Source organism: Pseudopodoces humilis, chromosome 14 (assembly GCF_049639895.1).
Source record: "Pseudopodoces humilis isolate 2021_Gansu_Grassland_sample_001 chromosome 14, ASM4963989v1, whole genome shotgun sequence".
NCBI lineage: Eukaryota > Metazoa > Chordata > Aves > Passeriformes > Paridae > Pseudopodoces > Pseudopodoces humilis.
The window spans coordinates 4,548,596-4,561,034 of NC_142213.1; the positions used below are offsets into that span (position 1 = coordinate 4,548,596).

General features: G+C 40.8%; 1 protein-coding gene across 2 annotated transcripts in view; it reads right to left on the reverse strand.

Annotated features, from left to right (window-relative positions):
* CMIP (c-Maf inducing protein) overlaps nt 1-12,439 on the reverse strand; it is a 129,408-nt gene that overhangs the window by 108,987 nt on the left and 7,982 nt on the right. Inside the window, exon 1 of one of the 2 annotated variants that reach the window (XM_088062278.1) lies at nt 11,313-11,440. The exons of the other annotated variant lie outside the window; for it this stretch is intronic. The gene's annotated coding sequence lies outside the window, so the exon portion shown is untranslated. Of the gene's footprint in view, nt 1-11,312; nt 11,441-12,439 lie in introns of those variants that run through there. 2 annotated transcript variants of the gene reach the window in all.

Sequence of the window (12,439 nt, forward strand, 5' to 3'; positions counted from 1 at the left end):
CCCTGGCCTCAGGTAAATCAACCATTTTGCTTTTATTCAACACTCTCCACGCCTGCAGCTTTCCCAAGTGGAGCTGCCTCCAGAAGTGCAGATGCCAGTGAAGTGCTGACATACACAAGACTGCACCTCCACTCACTGCAGAGTCCCTTTTTTCCCCTCTTCCCTCTCTGAGGATGACTTGACAGACCAAGATCTTTAAAAGAACTTTTAAGGTCCCACAAAACACAGGTCAGGCTAGCAGAAAAGGAATTTCTCTGCATAGAAACTGCGTTTCCCAAAGCTTGTAGCATGTGAAGAATCCATTTTAGCTTAAAAAAATAATTTTCCTTAAAAGGCAAGGCAATTCTAGCCTAACCTGTCTTCCAATACAAGTTCAAGCAGGACAGTTATGAGCAAATAACAAGCAAAACCAGAGAACCAAGAGGAGAGTGTGCACAGCTGAATGCAATACTATGACCAAAGCTGAGGCTCAAATACATTCAAGCAGGTTTGAGTGGCAGGTCCTTAAATTATTCTCCAATAGTGAAAACTTCTGGTAAGGGTGGATTTCGTCTAAAGACATACTACCTGCCACTTGTCAGGAATACACCTAAAAAAAATTTTTTTTAGCAAGTCAGCCAGTACTTCATTTATTCCATACTCTTAATTATTTATACCGATTAAGAGGACATAGTATCCCATTCTTCCAAGTACATGCCTTGGCACAGCAAGGACTATTCTGCATTCAGCAACATGCATCATTTCCGGCAGCCTAGCTCCAGGAATAGAAAACCAAGGAAAGCAAGACAGGCAGATAAACAAATCATTCGGATACCTGAAAACCCTGGAGATACTGTAGCTATTGTCATTTTACACCTAAGCTCCTCTGAGGCGTTCTGACAGTGCCAAATGTAGATGAAAGTAAAGAATTAATGGGCTTCTTGGAAGCAAGAAGAATTCACAGAATTATGCTCATAGGCAAAGCAAACAATCCAGAGACTAAATCCTGCAAAAGACATTTTTGCCCGCTCTGAACACTGCCCCATTCAACACAGCACGCTCTGTTTGTTGACTGCACTACATGTGTTCAGTGCTCAATGACACACCTCACTGAAGATTATTAGTTGTGTCATCTGCAAATTCTCTGGTATTTCATGGGTCTGATGTTGCTTTTATCGTTTGTAGACATTTGCACCTATTTCCAAATTTCTACCAAACCTGCATCACAACATTTCACATGCAGTACAGGAGACAGAACTGTCAGCTCTCATTCAAAATATTTTATTTCAAAAGACAGAGTACAGGAGTACAGAAAGTACAGGAGTACAGAAACAACAGAAAAAAATACCTCCTAAGGACTGTACTTTAGAGTAACATCTCTGCTACCAATTAACCTCAGCTGTGATGGTCATGCAAGATATCAAGACAGAAAAGTCCGGCCAACCCAATGGAGTTGGGCCAAATACAAAAGCATCTTCCCCCATCATCCAACAACAAACAATCCCTTTTTACTGCAGATAATATTCCTCTCCTACTTCCCCATAATAACTCATAAAGCCAAATCAAGAAGGACAGATGCAGGCCTGAGCTATAAAATCCAGATTTCATTTCCTATCACTCCCCTCCCCCAGGAGCTCAGGGGTGTTTAGATTCTGGGCTGTGGTTTAAGTCCATCTGTGTTCCTCAAGTATAAACATCTTCATTGAAACCAGACTCATCCTGCACAGCCATTCATTTGGTGAGCTCATCTGTGAGAGACATGGGCTGGCACATTTCTATGACAACCAAAAGAAAAAACAAAAAAAAACAACCAACCAAAAAAACCATCTTGGCACAAAGCTTTTTAAATCCTATTGTTCCTGAGGCTGCTTGCTTTCTTTTCCTCTAGCATCTATAGCTATTTTGGATATACTGTCCAGAACACCAACCCTCTATACTGGCCCTCTTTCTATAGAGAAAGAACAGCATTTTGTAAGATTTCCATGTGAGGAGGAATGCTCAAAGAATAAGGAATAAAGACTAGGAATGTTCAAAGCAAAGGAAGCGCTCTCATATCAGTTCTCAACTGAACTAGACATACATATACATTTTAAAGACACAGTTCAAAGAGGGACCTAAAAGCCTGAAGAAGTGTTTACCCCAAAAAAATCATCTCTCTAATAATGAGTCCAAGTAGCTTGTTTTGTTTAAATATCTTGTTGTGGGTTAACTCTTGATAAGAAAAACTAGAAGTATAATTTTCACTTCTAGAAGAACAGGCTTCACCATTTGAAAATATGCTCTTTTCACTTGCTGGATTTCCATATAGCTTTTTGCTTTTACACTAAGCCATCCTAGACACAGGCTTCAGCTCAAGCAACTGATACACTTTCTTAAAGCACTACTTATTTAGAAGTCCACACACTAAATTAATTCAGTATCAGAAAAACAAAGCAACCCATTCTCTGACATACGCTGCCAGTCAATGCAGAATTCGTATTGTCCTTATGGTTGTTATACCATCCCCTCAAATCACTCACTGGCAGCTTATACAAGCCATTAATTATAAGTAGTTAGGATTGCTTTTACTAGTATGGCACAGATGCCAAATCACTCTTAGTGATTCCCAACAAGAGAGAAAGATGCTATGAGTAAAAACAATGGAACGGACTCCCAGGATCTAGACGTGCCAAGCCACAAATACAATGCCAAAAAAATTATTTCTTTTTTTTTCTCTCCTTCTCTCCACCTTAATTTTCTGAGACTCAGTTTCAAGCTGGACTTTGTTGAGATAGGCAACATTTTGTGGCTAAGACCCCCATGTGTTTGCAACACCTCAAGCCATGTGATCACAGAAATAATAAATCACAGGAAAAAGGGACTGTTTTTTTTATTTTATTTTTTGTCATGGAAACCTCAAGTGCAACTTCGTCTACTATGGTCAATTCTTTCTTCTGACATCATTAAAGGTTTCCCAGTCACAGATAGACTGCACTCATCAACTCATTGATTTTCATCTCTACAGTGTTTTGACTTGATCTTTTACTCACAAGTCATCTTGTTTAATTTGCTTCAGACATTTTTCCACACACAACTCAGAGCAGTGATACACTGCCAGGCAAAGTACTGAAATGTTCCCAAAGGCATAGATGAAGGAAAACTCAGTTATCAGTGGATATAAAAGGTAATTCTTATTTCTTAACCAGCCTGCCACAGATGAAGAGCACAGCTATTGTGTTATGGCTCTTGTGATAGGTGTGAGCTCAAGTCACGCAACTGAAACCACTGTGACCTCCTGGTGGAATTAGATGGTAGAAAGACAGAAAGTGTCTAAGTCCAGCACTAAAGTCTCACCAATACTACCAAAACTCTAGGCAGCAATAGCACATAAAGCCACAGGAAGGAGCATTTCCTTTCACTGACCAGCTCTGCTTGGCCAACAATCAAATCAGAAGATGTAAGATACAACCTTTACACTCAAAAATTCAGTCACGATGCAGGACTGTTGATTTTGGCTAATTTCTAGTCAAAAGAAAAGTGCATCTTTTTTTTTTTAACAAGTAGCTATTAAAGTGGTCAACTGTATTTTTCTGTGCAATGTTTGCCATTTCATAAAACTAATAAAAACTCAGTGTGAAGTACTGCCTAAGAGGTCATGTGATAAACTATGGCAAATGTCACAGGACCCACTCTGTACTAGCTCCCACCTAAGCCTGCAGTGGGCAAAAAAAGAGTCAGAAAAGCAGGCACTTAGAACCAGAATCAGGGTACGTTTGATTCTAAAAACCATGATATCACACAAAGCAAGACTGATTTCCTTAAGTGTAGCACATTCTCTTCTCCAGTTTAAATCTGCCAATGGTGGGCTGCAGTGTTTATGTTCTGCTGCCTACACATGGCATCAGATCTACCCACTAAGAGCACATTACTGTCTGCAGGAGACAAGCACCCATCCATTCCGGAACAGGTCACACAGTATTGTTGTGTTTCCAGGTCTCTGCAGGGGTATCCTATGCCACATCCTCTCTCCTGAATATAAAGATATGCTTCTACTGTTGTGGCCAGTGCAATGGTTGCAGATGGTGATCAGGTACAAACAGGAAACACCCATCCTTCTGCTGCACTGCACTGAAGGACCCAGCAGCAAACAGCAAACCCTCCCCGTCTCCACTGCTCACATTTCTGGGCACTCAGAAATGCACATCTTTACACAGCTGACTTTGTCCCCACAGCTAATAGATAATAGGGCTAGTAAAAATTCAAGCTACACAGCAACAGGTTTAATACAGGGCAAATATGATGGACAGTACACGCAACCTCTTTCTACAAAAGGTCAAGATTCACTTGCAACCAGAGAGATCCTGGTTTTTTTCCTACACAGATGAGACTTCCAGTTCCCTGATGAGGAAATGAAGTGATGTGACATTAAGCAGCTCATGAATCTCTTCAATTAATGCATTCTGCACAACGGAGACTTCCAGGGAATTATCTGCAACCACAGCATTCCCATTGCTGTGTCCCTGAGAATGAGTCACTTCAATTCCCATACTCTTGCTGCAGGCAGAGAGCTAAGGACTATTCCCTGCCTTTGTCAGGCAAATGGCTGGAATCAAACACCAAAACTACTTGCACAGAACTTTAATTAAGGTTACCTTATTTTCTGAAACTATGCAAGTACATTTACCATCAGCTCCCCGTCTTTGTGTTGATTAGGGCTTGTGTTACAGGAGTCAACATTTCCATCCCTCCACCTTCATGGAGCAACAGAATAATGTGCCAAACAACCATGCAGAAAAGGATGAAGAAGAAAAACAGACTTCTGAGATAGGTGGAATGCCTTACTGCTCTCCATGGGTCACAAAGATCAGCTTCATCTGCAGCAAGGCTCTCCCAAGCCACAGAACTCTTTATTGCAACACCATGCCAATTTAAAAGATATTTTACCGATATTAAACTAGCTTGGAGAATATAGGGACACGACTATGGCTGGTTTTACACATTTAGGAATGCTGCAATTTTAATTAAAAATAAAAAATCGCCAGAAGAGACATAAAATCTGTGTTAAAAGTGTTTTCAAAATTGAGAAAGCCTTTACTGAATACAGCTAATAGTCTGTGTTTCATGTGATTTGCAAACTAGAACCACTGGAATTTTAGACTAGGAGGGTGTCATTGACTAATGGGGGTTCTCCCGTCCCTCTGGAGTGCAGGTTTGTAGAAGAATTAGATTATGTTCTCCAGGCAAGTTTATATGAAATGATTTATCTCTAGCCAGCTGCAGTCAGACATCTGCCTGTTTTTATTCCACTACAGAGAGATTCACACCCCCCCTTATCTCCAAAGGCAGCCAAGATTATATCCAGTAGTAAAGAAAAACCTCCAGCAATTATCAAAACTAAAATTAAAGAAAACAAGTAAATTACACAGAGGCCAGAGATGCAGCTAAGCCCCACCTAAGGCTGAAGAAGGCCTATTTAGTGAGCAGTCTATTGACGTGAATGCAGAGACATCACCTCTGTATCCCGTGGTTTACACACGGATCTGCCCAAATACATGAAGGTATTTCTTTGTTTTGAGAATCCCTCACACATTCCACATGAGATCACACAGACAGTCCTCATGTGGTCAAATAAAGTTTGTGAACCCATGCCTTTATAGCTTTTCCATATTAATCTGCACTCTGGGCATATATCCAATTAAAGCCTCATGTATAGATCACTAGGTTACTAACTGGCTTGCATACTGGGGGGAAGGGAAATAAGCTCATGACTGCACAATTTAACACTGCCTCTGCTTTCACTTTTACATGCACCAGTCTTTTTTAATCTAGTCTTACCATAAATAAAGAGTAATGACGCTTGCTGAAGAGCAGCTCGGGTCCCTGCACGCTGGAACACACTATAGCTGATGCAGAATGCATTTACATTAAGCCTGACTCCAGTGCAAAGCAGACAAGGTCTTTTCACAAACACACTACAAAAACAGGAAGCAAAGGGGGAAACTTCACAGTGTTTGGAAACAGCAGAGCATTGTTTGTACACGTTTTTCTTACAATTCCAAAATAAAAAAATGGGTAACATGAAATCTGAGCACAGCAAGAGCCTTAGATCAGACACAAAGGTCTCAAGACAGCAACTCAGAAGATCTCCAGGTACAGACTGTACAGGCACGAAGATGCACAGGGTAAGTTTGTTCTTATTTCTGCTAAGAAAATCTGACAAGTAGAGACACAACCTCCCAAACCCTTGACGTTAAACCTAGATAATGTTACACAGCACTACATCTTTATCTCAATTAAAGCGGCTATGATAAATGAAGAGGCATTAGGAAACACATAACCCACCAAACACAAACATTCCCTTCATTTTTTAACTGTGCTCAAAAGGACAGGTACAACAGCACAGGCCTCACACACTGGGGGCTATCACTGCCCCATGTGTAGAAGCTGCACTGTAGACAACATCCCTTCGAGATGAGTCAAAACGTTCCAGTCACAAGCAATCACAGACTCTGAGACTTCCCTTTTCAGCTGGAGCACACAGATCCATCCGACCTCTAGCCTGAAGCTGCTTTAATTCCTTCCTCTCATCACCTCCTTTCTTTCTCTTCCTCCATCAAGCCCACTCAGGCTATGCTATAGCACCACAAACACACAATACATTGATCATGCAGACAGCGCTGCCTCAATCCCAACTCATCCCAGGTTTAAAACTGACCAACCTACACTCCAATCCACAGGCACAGAGCAAGAGAGGTGCAGTTACAACCTGCTCCTGTATTTGGGTAAACACCACTGAGGGCTCAGTGCTTTCTCGTGATGTCTAAGGGAGCAGCCTGATACACAGTCAACTCCCACAACAGATTATATTATTTCACCATAAAGTACATTTAGTCAACCCAAGCCACCAGGGACATCTGAAATAACTGACAATAAATCAGGAGAATAATTTCAAGGGAGGCAGTGACATAGCACCAAAAGTAGCGTACCTTAGTGTTAGGAAAGAAGCCACTAGAAATATTTCTTGGTGTCAACAAATTTTTCACCATCAACACCACAGAAAGATGACATTGCAATCTTCAGGGCAAATGCTGGGCTGCAAAGGTAAAGTGGTTACCTGGAAGGAGTATGTCAATATTTAATACCAGAGCCCATGTCCAGCCCTGCACATTTCATTTAATTTCAAGCTTTTCCTGTTTTATTTCCTGTTTCATTCACAGCAATCACAAAAGATGAATTATCCAACCTTAGGAAATGTGTTTTCAGTCAGACAAGGCATGTTGACCATGTCCCTACTTTCACCTTCAGTAACAAAGTTCTGTGGCAACACAAGTTTTACGTTTGCTTTAATGTCCACATTATTTGATTGCAAAGTAGATGGGATTTTCAGTGCCAAGACACAACTCAAACCATCTGCTCCTCTGGGAGAGGAAGAGCCTGCTCCATGGCTCTGGATGTCAGGCTACTTTTTAGTTAAAAATTAAAAATCTTTCCTCAAAAGTCACCACAATAGCATTGACAAAAAAACCCCAAAAACAGAAGGAAGAAAAAATCTGGAGGATCTGAACAAACCACGAAGAGTAGAAAGAAATACTAAACTAATTCATAATATCTTTCATCAGCACTCTTCACTTCCATATAGGGGCTGCATTTCATAACAAACATGATAGGGAATACTGCTTCAAGCCCTTATTACACAGCTGGAGCGGACAGTCCTTTAGTAAGGAATATCTGAAGAATTACCAGTGTTCCTGTACTGAAAGAATAAGCTGAAGTTCCTTTTCCAATTCAATAATTGTGCTACTATAACCTATTTACTAAAGGCAGTAGTTTACAGCAATTGCATAGATTTTCTTCTGGTTTAAACAACGACTGAACAACATCTGTGACATGGCATTGCTTTCTCTTCCTCCAGACAGCCAAATAAATGTCTCTGTTCTACGTTCCTGTGGATAAGGAACACAACTGCTTCATTGAACATGATTAATCTTCCACGAGGAATCAACAGGCATTCAAACTACAGGTATTCCACTGCTGAGCAGAAAGACAAGGACACAGATGAATCTCATTCAACACAGTCCAGCGAAGGAGATGGAAATCTCTGCTGCAAAAGTAAATGATGTTCTTCAAGAATCACTGGGCCTTCCACAGTTTCGTTCCCCTCCTCCCACCTTCCTTCTCAAAGGCAAGATACCAAGCAAACTGCTCAGATGACAGAACACCACAGCAACCATCAGAGCACTGTGGAGCCAGAGCATTCAAGGCTCACAACTCTCCATCACTGACATCCAGTGCCCTGCCTGGTGTCAACAGCCAAGGCAAAGAAATCTCTCCTGGTGCAACCACCCCTTCAAGCTGCCAGAAACAATGCAACACTCAGATCCCCAGTGACAATAACTGCATGGCCACAAGAAAAAAGACCTGCAGAACTGCATTATCTTACACCACTGGCTCACAGATCCTCTATTTAAGAGTCCACATAAAGTTCTACTTTCAGTTTCCTACCTTCTTACAGCTTACATTGTACCAGAGAGAAACATGGTGTTTTAAGATGCCTCTGCAATCATATTCTTCTCAAGGGATTCCTAAATTTATTACCTCAACATGAAGAAGTTTATAGTAAATCCAAGGTTTGAGAAGGGAGAGAGAACTGCCAATCTTTTCACAAAAAATAATCTAAACACCCTGCTTCTCTGATGATTTTGCAAGCTCATCCTGAAAATTTCAGTGCAGTCAAGGTTTCCCTGACTTACGCTTTATTTCTGAATTCAGTCTTAACAGCCTCTGAAGCAAGAGCAAAGTGGTAGGTTGTCAGAAGTGACTATTAGGAGAATACACAAAGCACACACACTGCAGAAAGCAAAGACTTGAACTGATTGGCACCTGGCTTCCCGGCAGATATTTTCTTTGCAGGAAGATTGAAGGGTAGTAAGAAGAGCACGACACTCTGGGCCACGTTCAGCTGTCAGTCACTCTCCCACGCTTCCACTGATTTTTAATGACATTTACAACCATTAAGAAAATGAATAGCCATCAAAACCAGGAGGGAAGATGCAGCCTAGCAGACAAAGCAAAGGAAAATAATTTCTGCTCCAGCTCCCATCAGTGATTTATCAGGAGCATCAGGGCAAGGCACAACTGATCCTTGGTGTTCAACCTTAGGCCCTCCAGAGTGAACAACAGATGCACACATCAACTAAGAAGGAACTGCAAACTAAGCATGAACCAACAGTGGCAAAGATGCCTGATCTACATTGATGTGACACATACAAAAATACTGATCATAAAGCATTTGGAAATGGTTAAAGCACAGTGAAATTGAAACCCAAGGATTACTAGAATGAAGATATTATACTGTCATTCAATAATCATCTTTTCCCTCCTTTAAAGGCCAAAAATAATCCCTTTTCTTTTTTGTTCACTGCTGAAACAGTGTCTTAGGTTGCAATGCAAGATGTAACCAAAAGTATGTGGCAGTGTTCTTTACCTCTTACATAACCCATCCTCCCTCCAGGGGGATATCTTCTGTTAATGGGCCATCGAGTCTCACTGCATGACTGATAAAATTACATCACTCCATTGTGAGATACTCCACCCAGGAGGAGGAGCCAAACATTCCTACCTGAACATAATCTGACACTCAGAACACCACAGTCAGCCTTTCTCTACTGGATTCCCAGAGGAAGACCAGACTGTTCTATACCACCACTGGACCTTCAGAGGAAAACCACACCCTTTTACAGGAGCACTGATTCAACAGAACCACATCTCTCACTCCAGGAAGACTGCAGCCACCACTTAATCAGACTGCTACCAACACCCTGACCAACAGGGTGTCAAGTTGTATTCTGACTCTGTCAGTGTTTTTTGTACTACTGCATTTTATTTTATTAAATTTTTAAGTTGTAGGTTTGGGGTTTTTTTTACTTATACATACTAGTAAAGAACTGTTATTCCTACTCCCATATCTTTGCCTGAGAGCTCCTTAATTTCAAAATTATAATTCAGAGGGAGAGGGGTTTACATTTTCCATTTCAAGGGAAGCTCCTACCTTCCTTAGCAAACACCCATCTTTTCCAACCAAGACAAACAGACATTCATATTTATGGAAGAAACCTACACACCTTTAGTATTTTGATTAAAAAGTTGGAATCCACTTGGCAAGTTTCAAAATTTATTTTTTTTTTTAAAAAAGCAGTCTATTAGTAATACCCATCCCTGGAAATGGATAGCAAAGTCATTCAGTTTTATTCTAGACAGCAAAAACAGCCTGCTTGCAATACACAATACACACTCACTTTATTACAATAGCAAACAAGAAACTTTTGTGGTACAGCAGAACCCCACTACAGCAGGAACCAGCCAGGGTATGAGGCACCTGCCAATCCCAGACACTTATATTCAAATAGCCAAAATAGACAAAGACTGGGAAGGGAAAAAAAAAAAAAAAGCAATATCACAGTTTCACCATTGAGAAATACCTGCTCAGTATTGTTTGAAACGTACTGTGGGGAACACACCATGGGGTATCTTTAGGAGATTCAGTGGGAAAAAAAAAATGTGTTGTTTTAAAAATTGTCGCAACTGTCTCACTGTAATTACCTAGTGTTGCTCAGTTGATGTTAATTGACCACACATAAATAAAAAATTAGGCCAATTTTTGTTCACAGAATTCTTGCTTTACCTTTAGGTTTACATCATCAGAAATCTCATCCATAAAATACGCATAGACATTCACATACTTTAAAATATGCACAACTCATTTCTAAGAAAAAAATACTATTTCTGATTCTCATCTGCTAGTACAGTTTCTCTTTAGGTCTCAGAAAAACATTATGCAAAATATAAATGTAAAATAATTGTATTTGAGAATACAATAACAATTCTGTTCTCAACAAAACCCTCTGATTTAGCTTAATCTCAGCTTTCTTCAGGCAACACTTAGTGTACCACATGTGGCATCTTTGAAAACAAAATCTTACAAAACCTAAATCCATCTCTGTGTGCTAATAAGGTTTGAGATTTAAATTTTTCAAAAGGAGAAAAACATTTAATTTTATTTAGCCTTTCTTTAAGCACTAGAAATCCAAAAGGGAAAAGTTCTTTAGTGACAGTGCCAAGCATTCAATATTGCTATTCTTAATATCAAGAAACTAGTAATGTAGAGTTTTAAAAGCACTGAATATCCATTTTTTAGTCATCTTTTTTGAAGTCCTGGTAACTACTCTTTTAATCAATGAAAGCAATTATTCCTTTTAAATTTTTCACCCAATGAGAAAATCATGCAATCCCTCAGTCATAGGAAAAAGAACTTTAGGGAAGCTGCAGCATACTTTGGAAAATGCAAGAGCTCTTACCCCCAAAACAAGCTGATATTTTGAGCAGACAAGGGAGAGAGGTGCTCCAAGGGCCCAGCAGAGCCTCACTCCATTTTAAACCTCTCTTTGCCACGGCCTCAGAGGTGAAAATGGCCACAGGTGCAAATATCAAGCAAGGTGACTGCAGAAGCAGCAGCACCACCTTCCTATGCCTTCAAGGAATTGGGAGCAGCTGCCCCGCAGAGGATCCACCCTCCTACAAACTTCAGCCACAATCACATACCACAGCAGCATTTCAGCAAATTTCAAGACCAAATGGGGGAAAAGAGAGCTACTTGCAGCAAGCAGCATTTTTTTCTTAATAAAACTCTATTGTCTGAAGGGAGACAGGCCACAGCTGGCACATGCCCCACAGAGCAGCAGTGATGGCTGGAGGATTCTGAGTGAGGTCTGCCCCACAGATGAATGTCACAAAGTCACTTTCCAGGACAACGTTGTCCAAATGTTGGCATAAAACAGGTGAAAGAGCAACAGCTTCCACACCAGTTCTGCCTAACAGGGAATTTTCCAGCAACGCTTTCACTCATGGAAGAGCCACTTGGCACCTCGAGATCTGCCAAGCAGAGGGAGAAAACAGGGCTCTGAGAGCTGTACAAGGCTAAGAGTAGAATCAGCCATGTCCCCCAGCCAGCAGCCAACTACGAGCTGCACGGTGATCCCTCGCTGAACCTTCCTGGCTTTCTGAACGGCACATCCTGCCATTCACGTTACAGGCAATGAATGGTAATCCCTCTCCTCAAATTACCCTCCTGATTTCAACAGAGCGAGACCAAGAATGTACATGACTGAGTGTACTTCCAGTTCAGATTTAAGTAATTGCAACTTGACGAGTTTCTTGAGCTCAGTTAGTAATGGCACACATCTAGCAGAAAGACTCAAATCCAGAAAAAACACGCCTTTTTGTTAAGCTTCTCAAAAAAGAAAAAATACTTAATATTTTTTAAAAGCTTATAAAAACTCAGATTAAAGTAGAAGAACATAGGCTTCACCATACCCTCATGCCCTGGACACCACAGTCTGTGACCCGGCAGGTTACCTGCTTGCATTTCCCACTCTACTGGCCCTGTCCCATCAGTCATGGGACAGCCCAAAGGGCAAAGTCAACA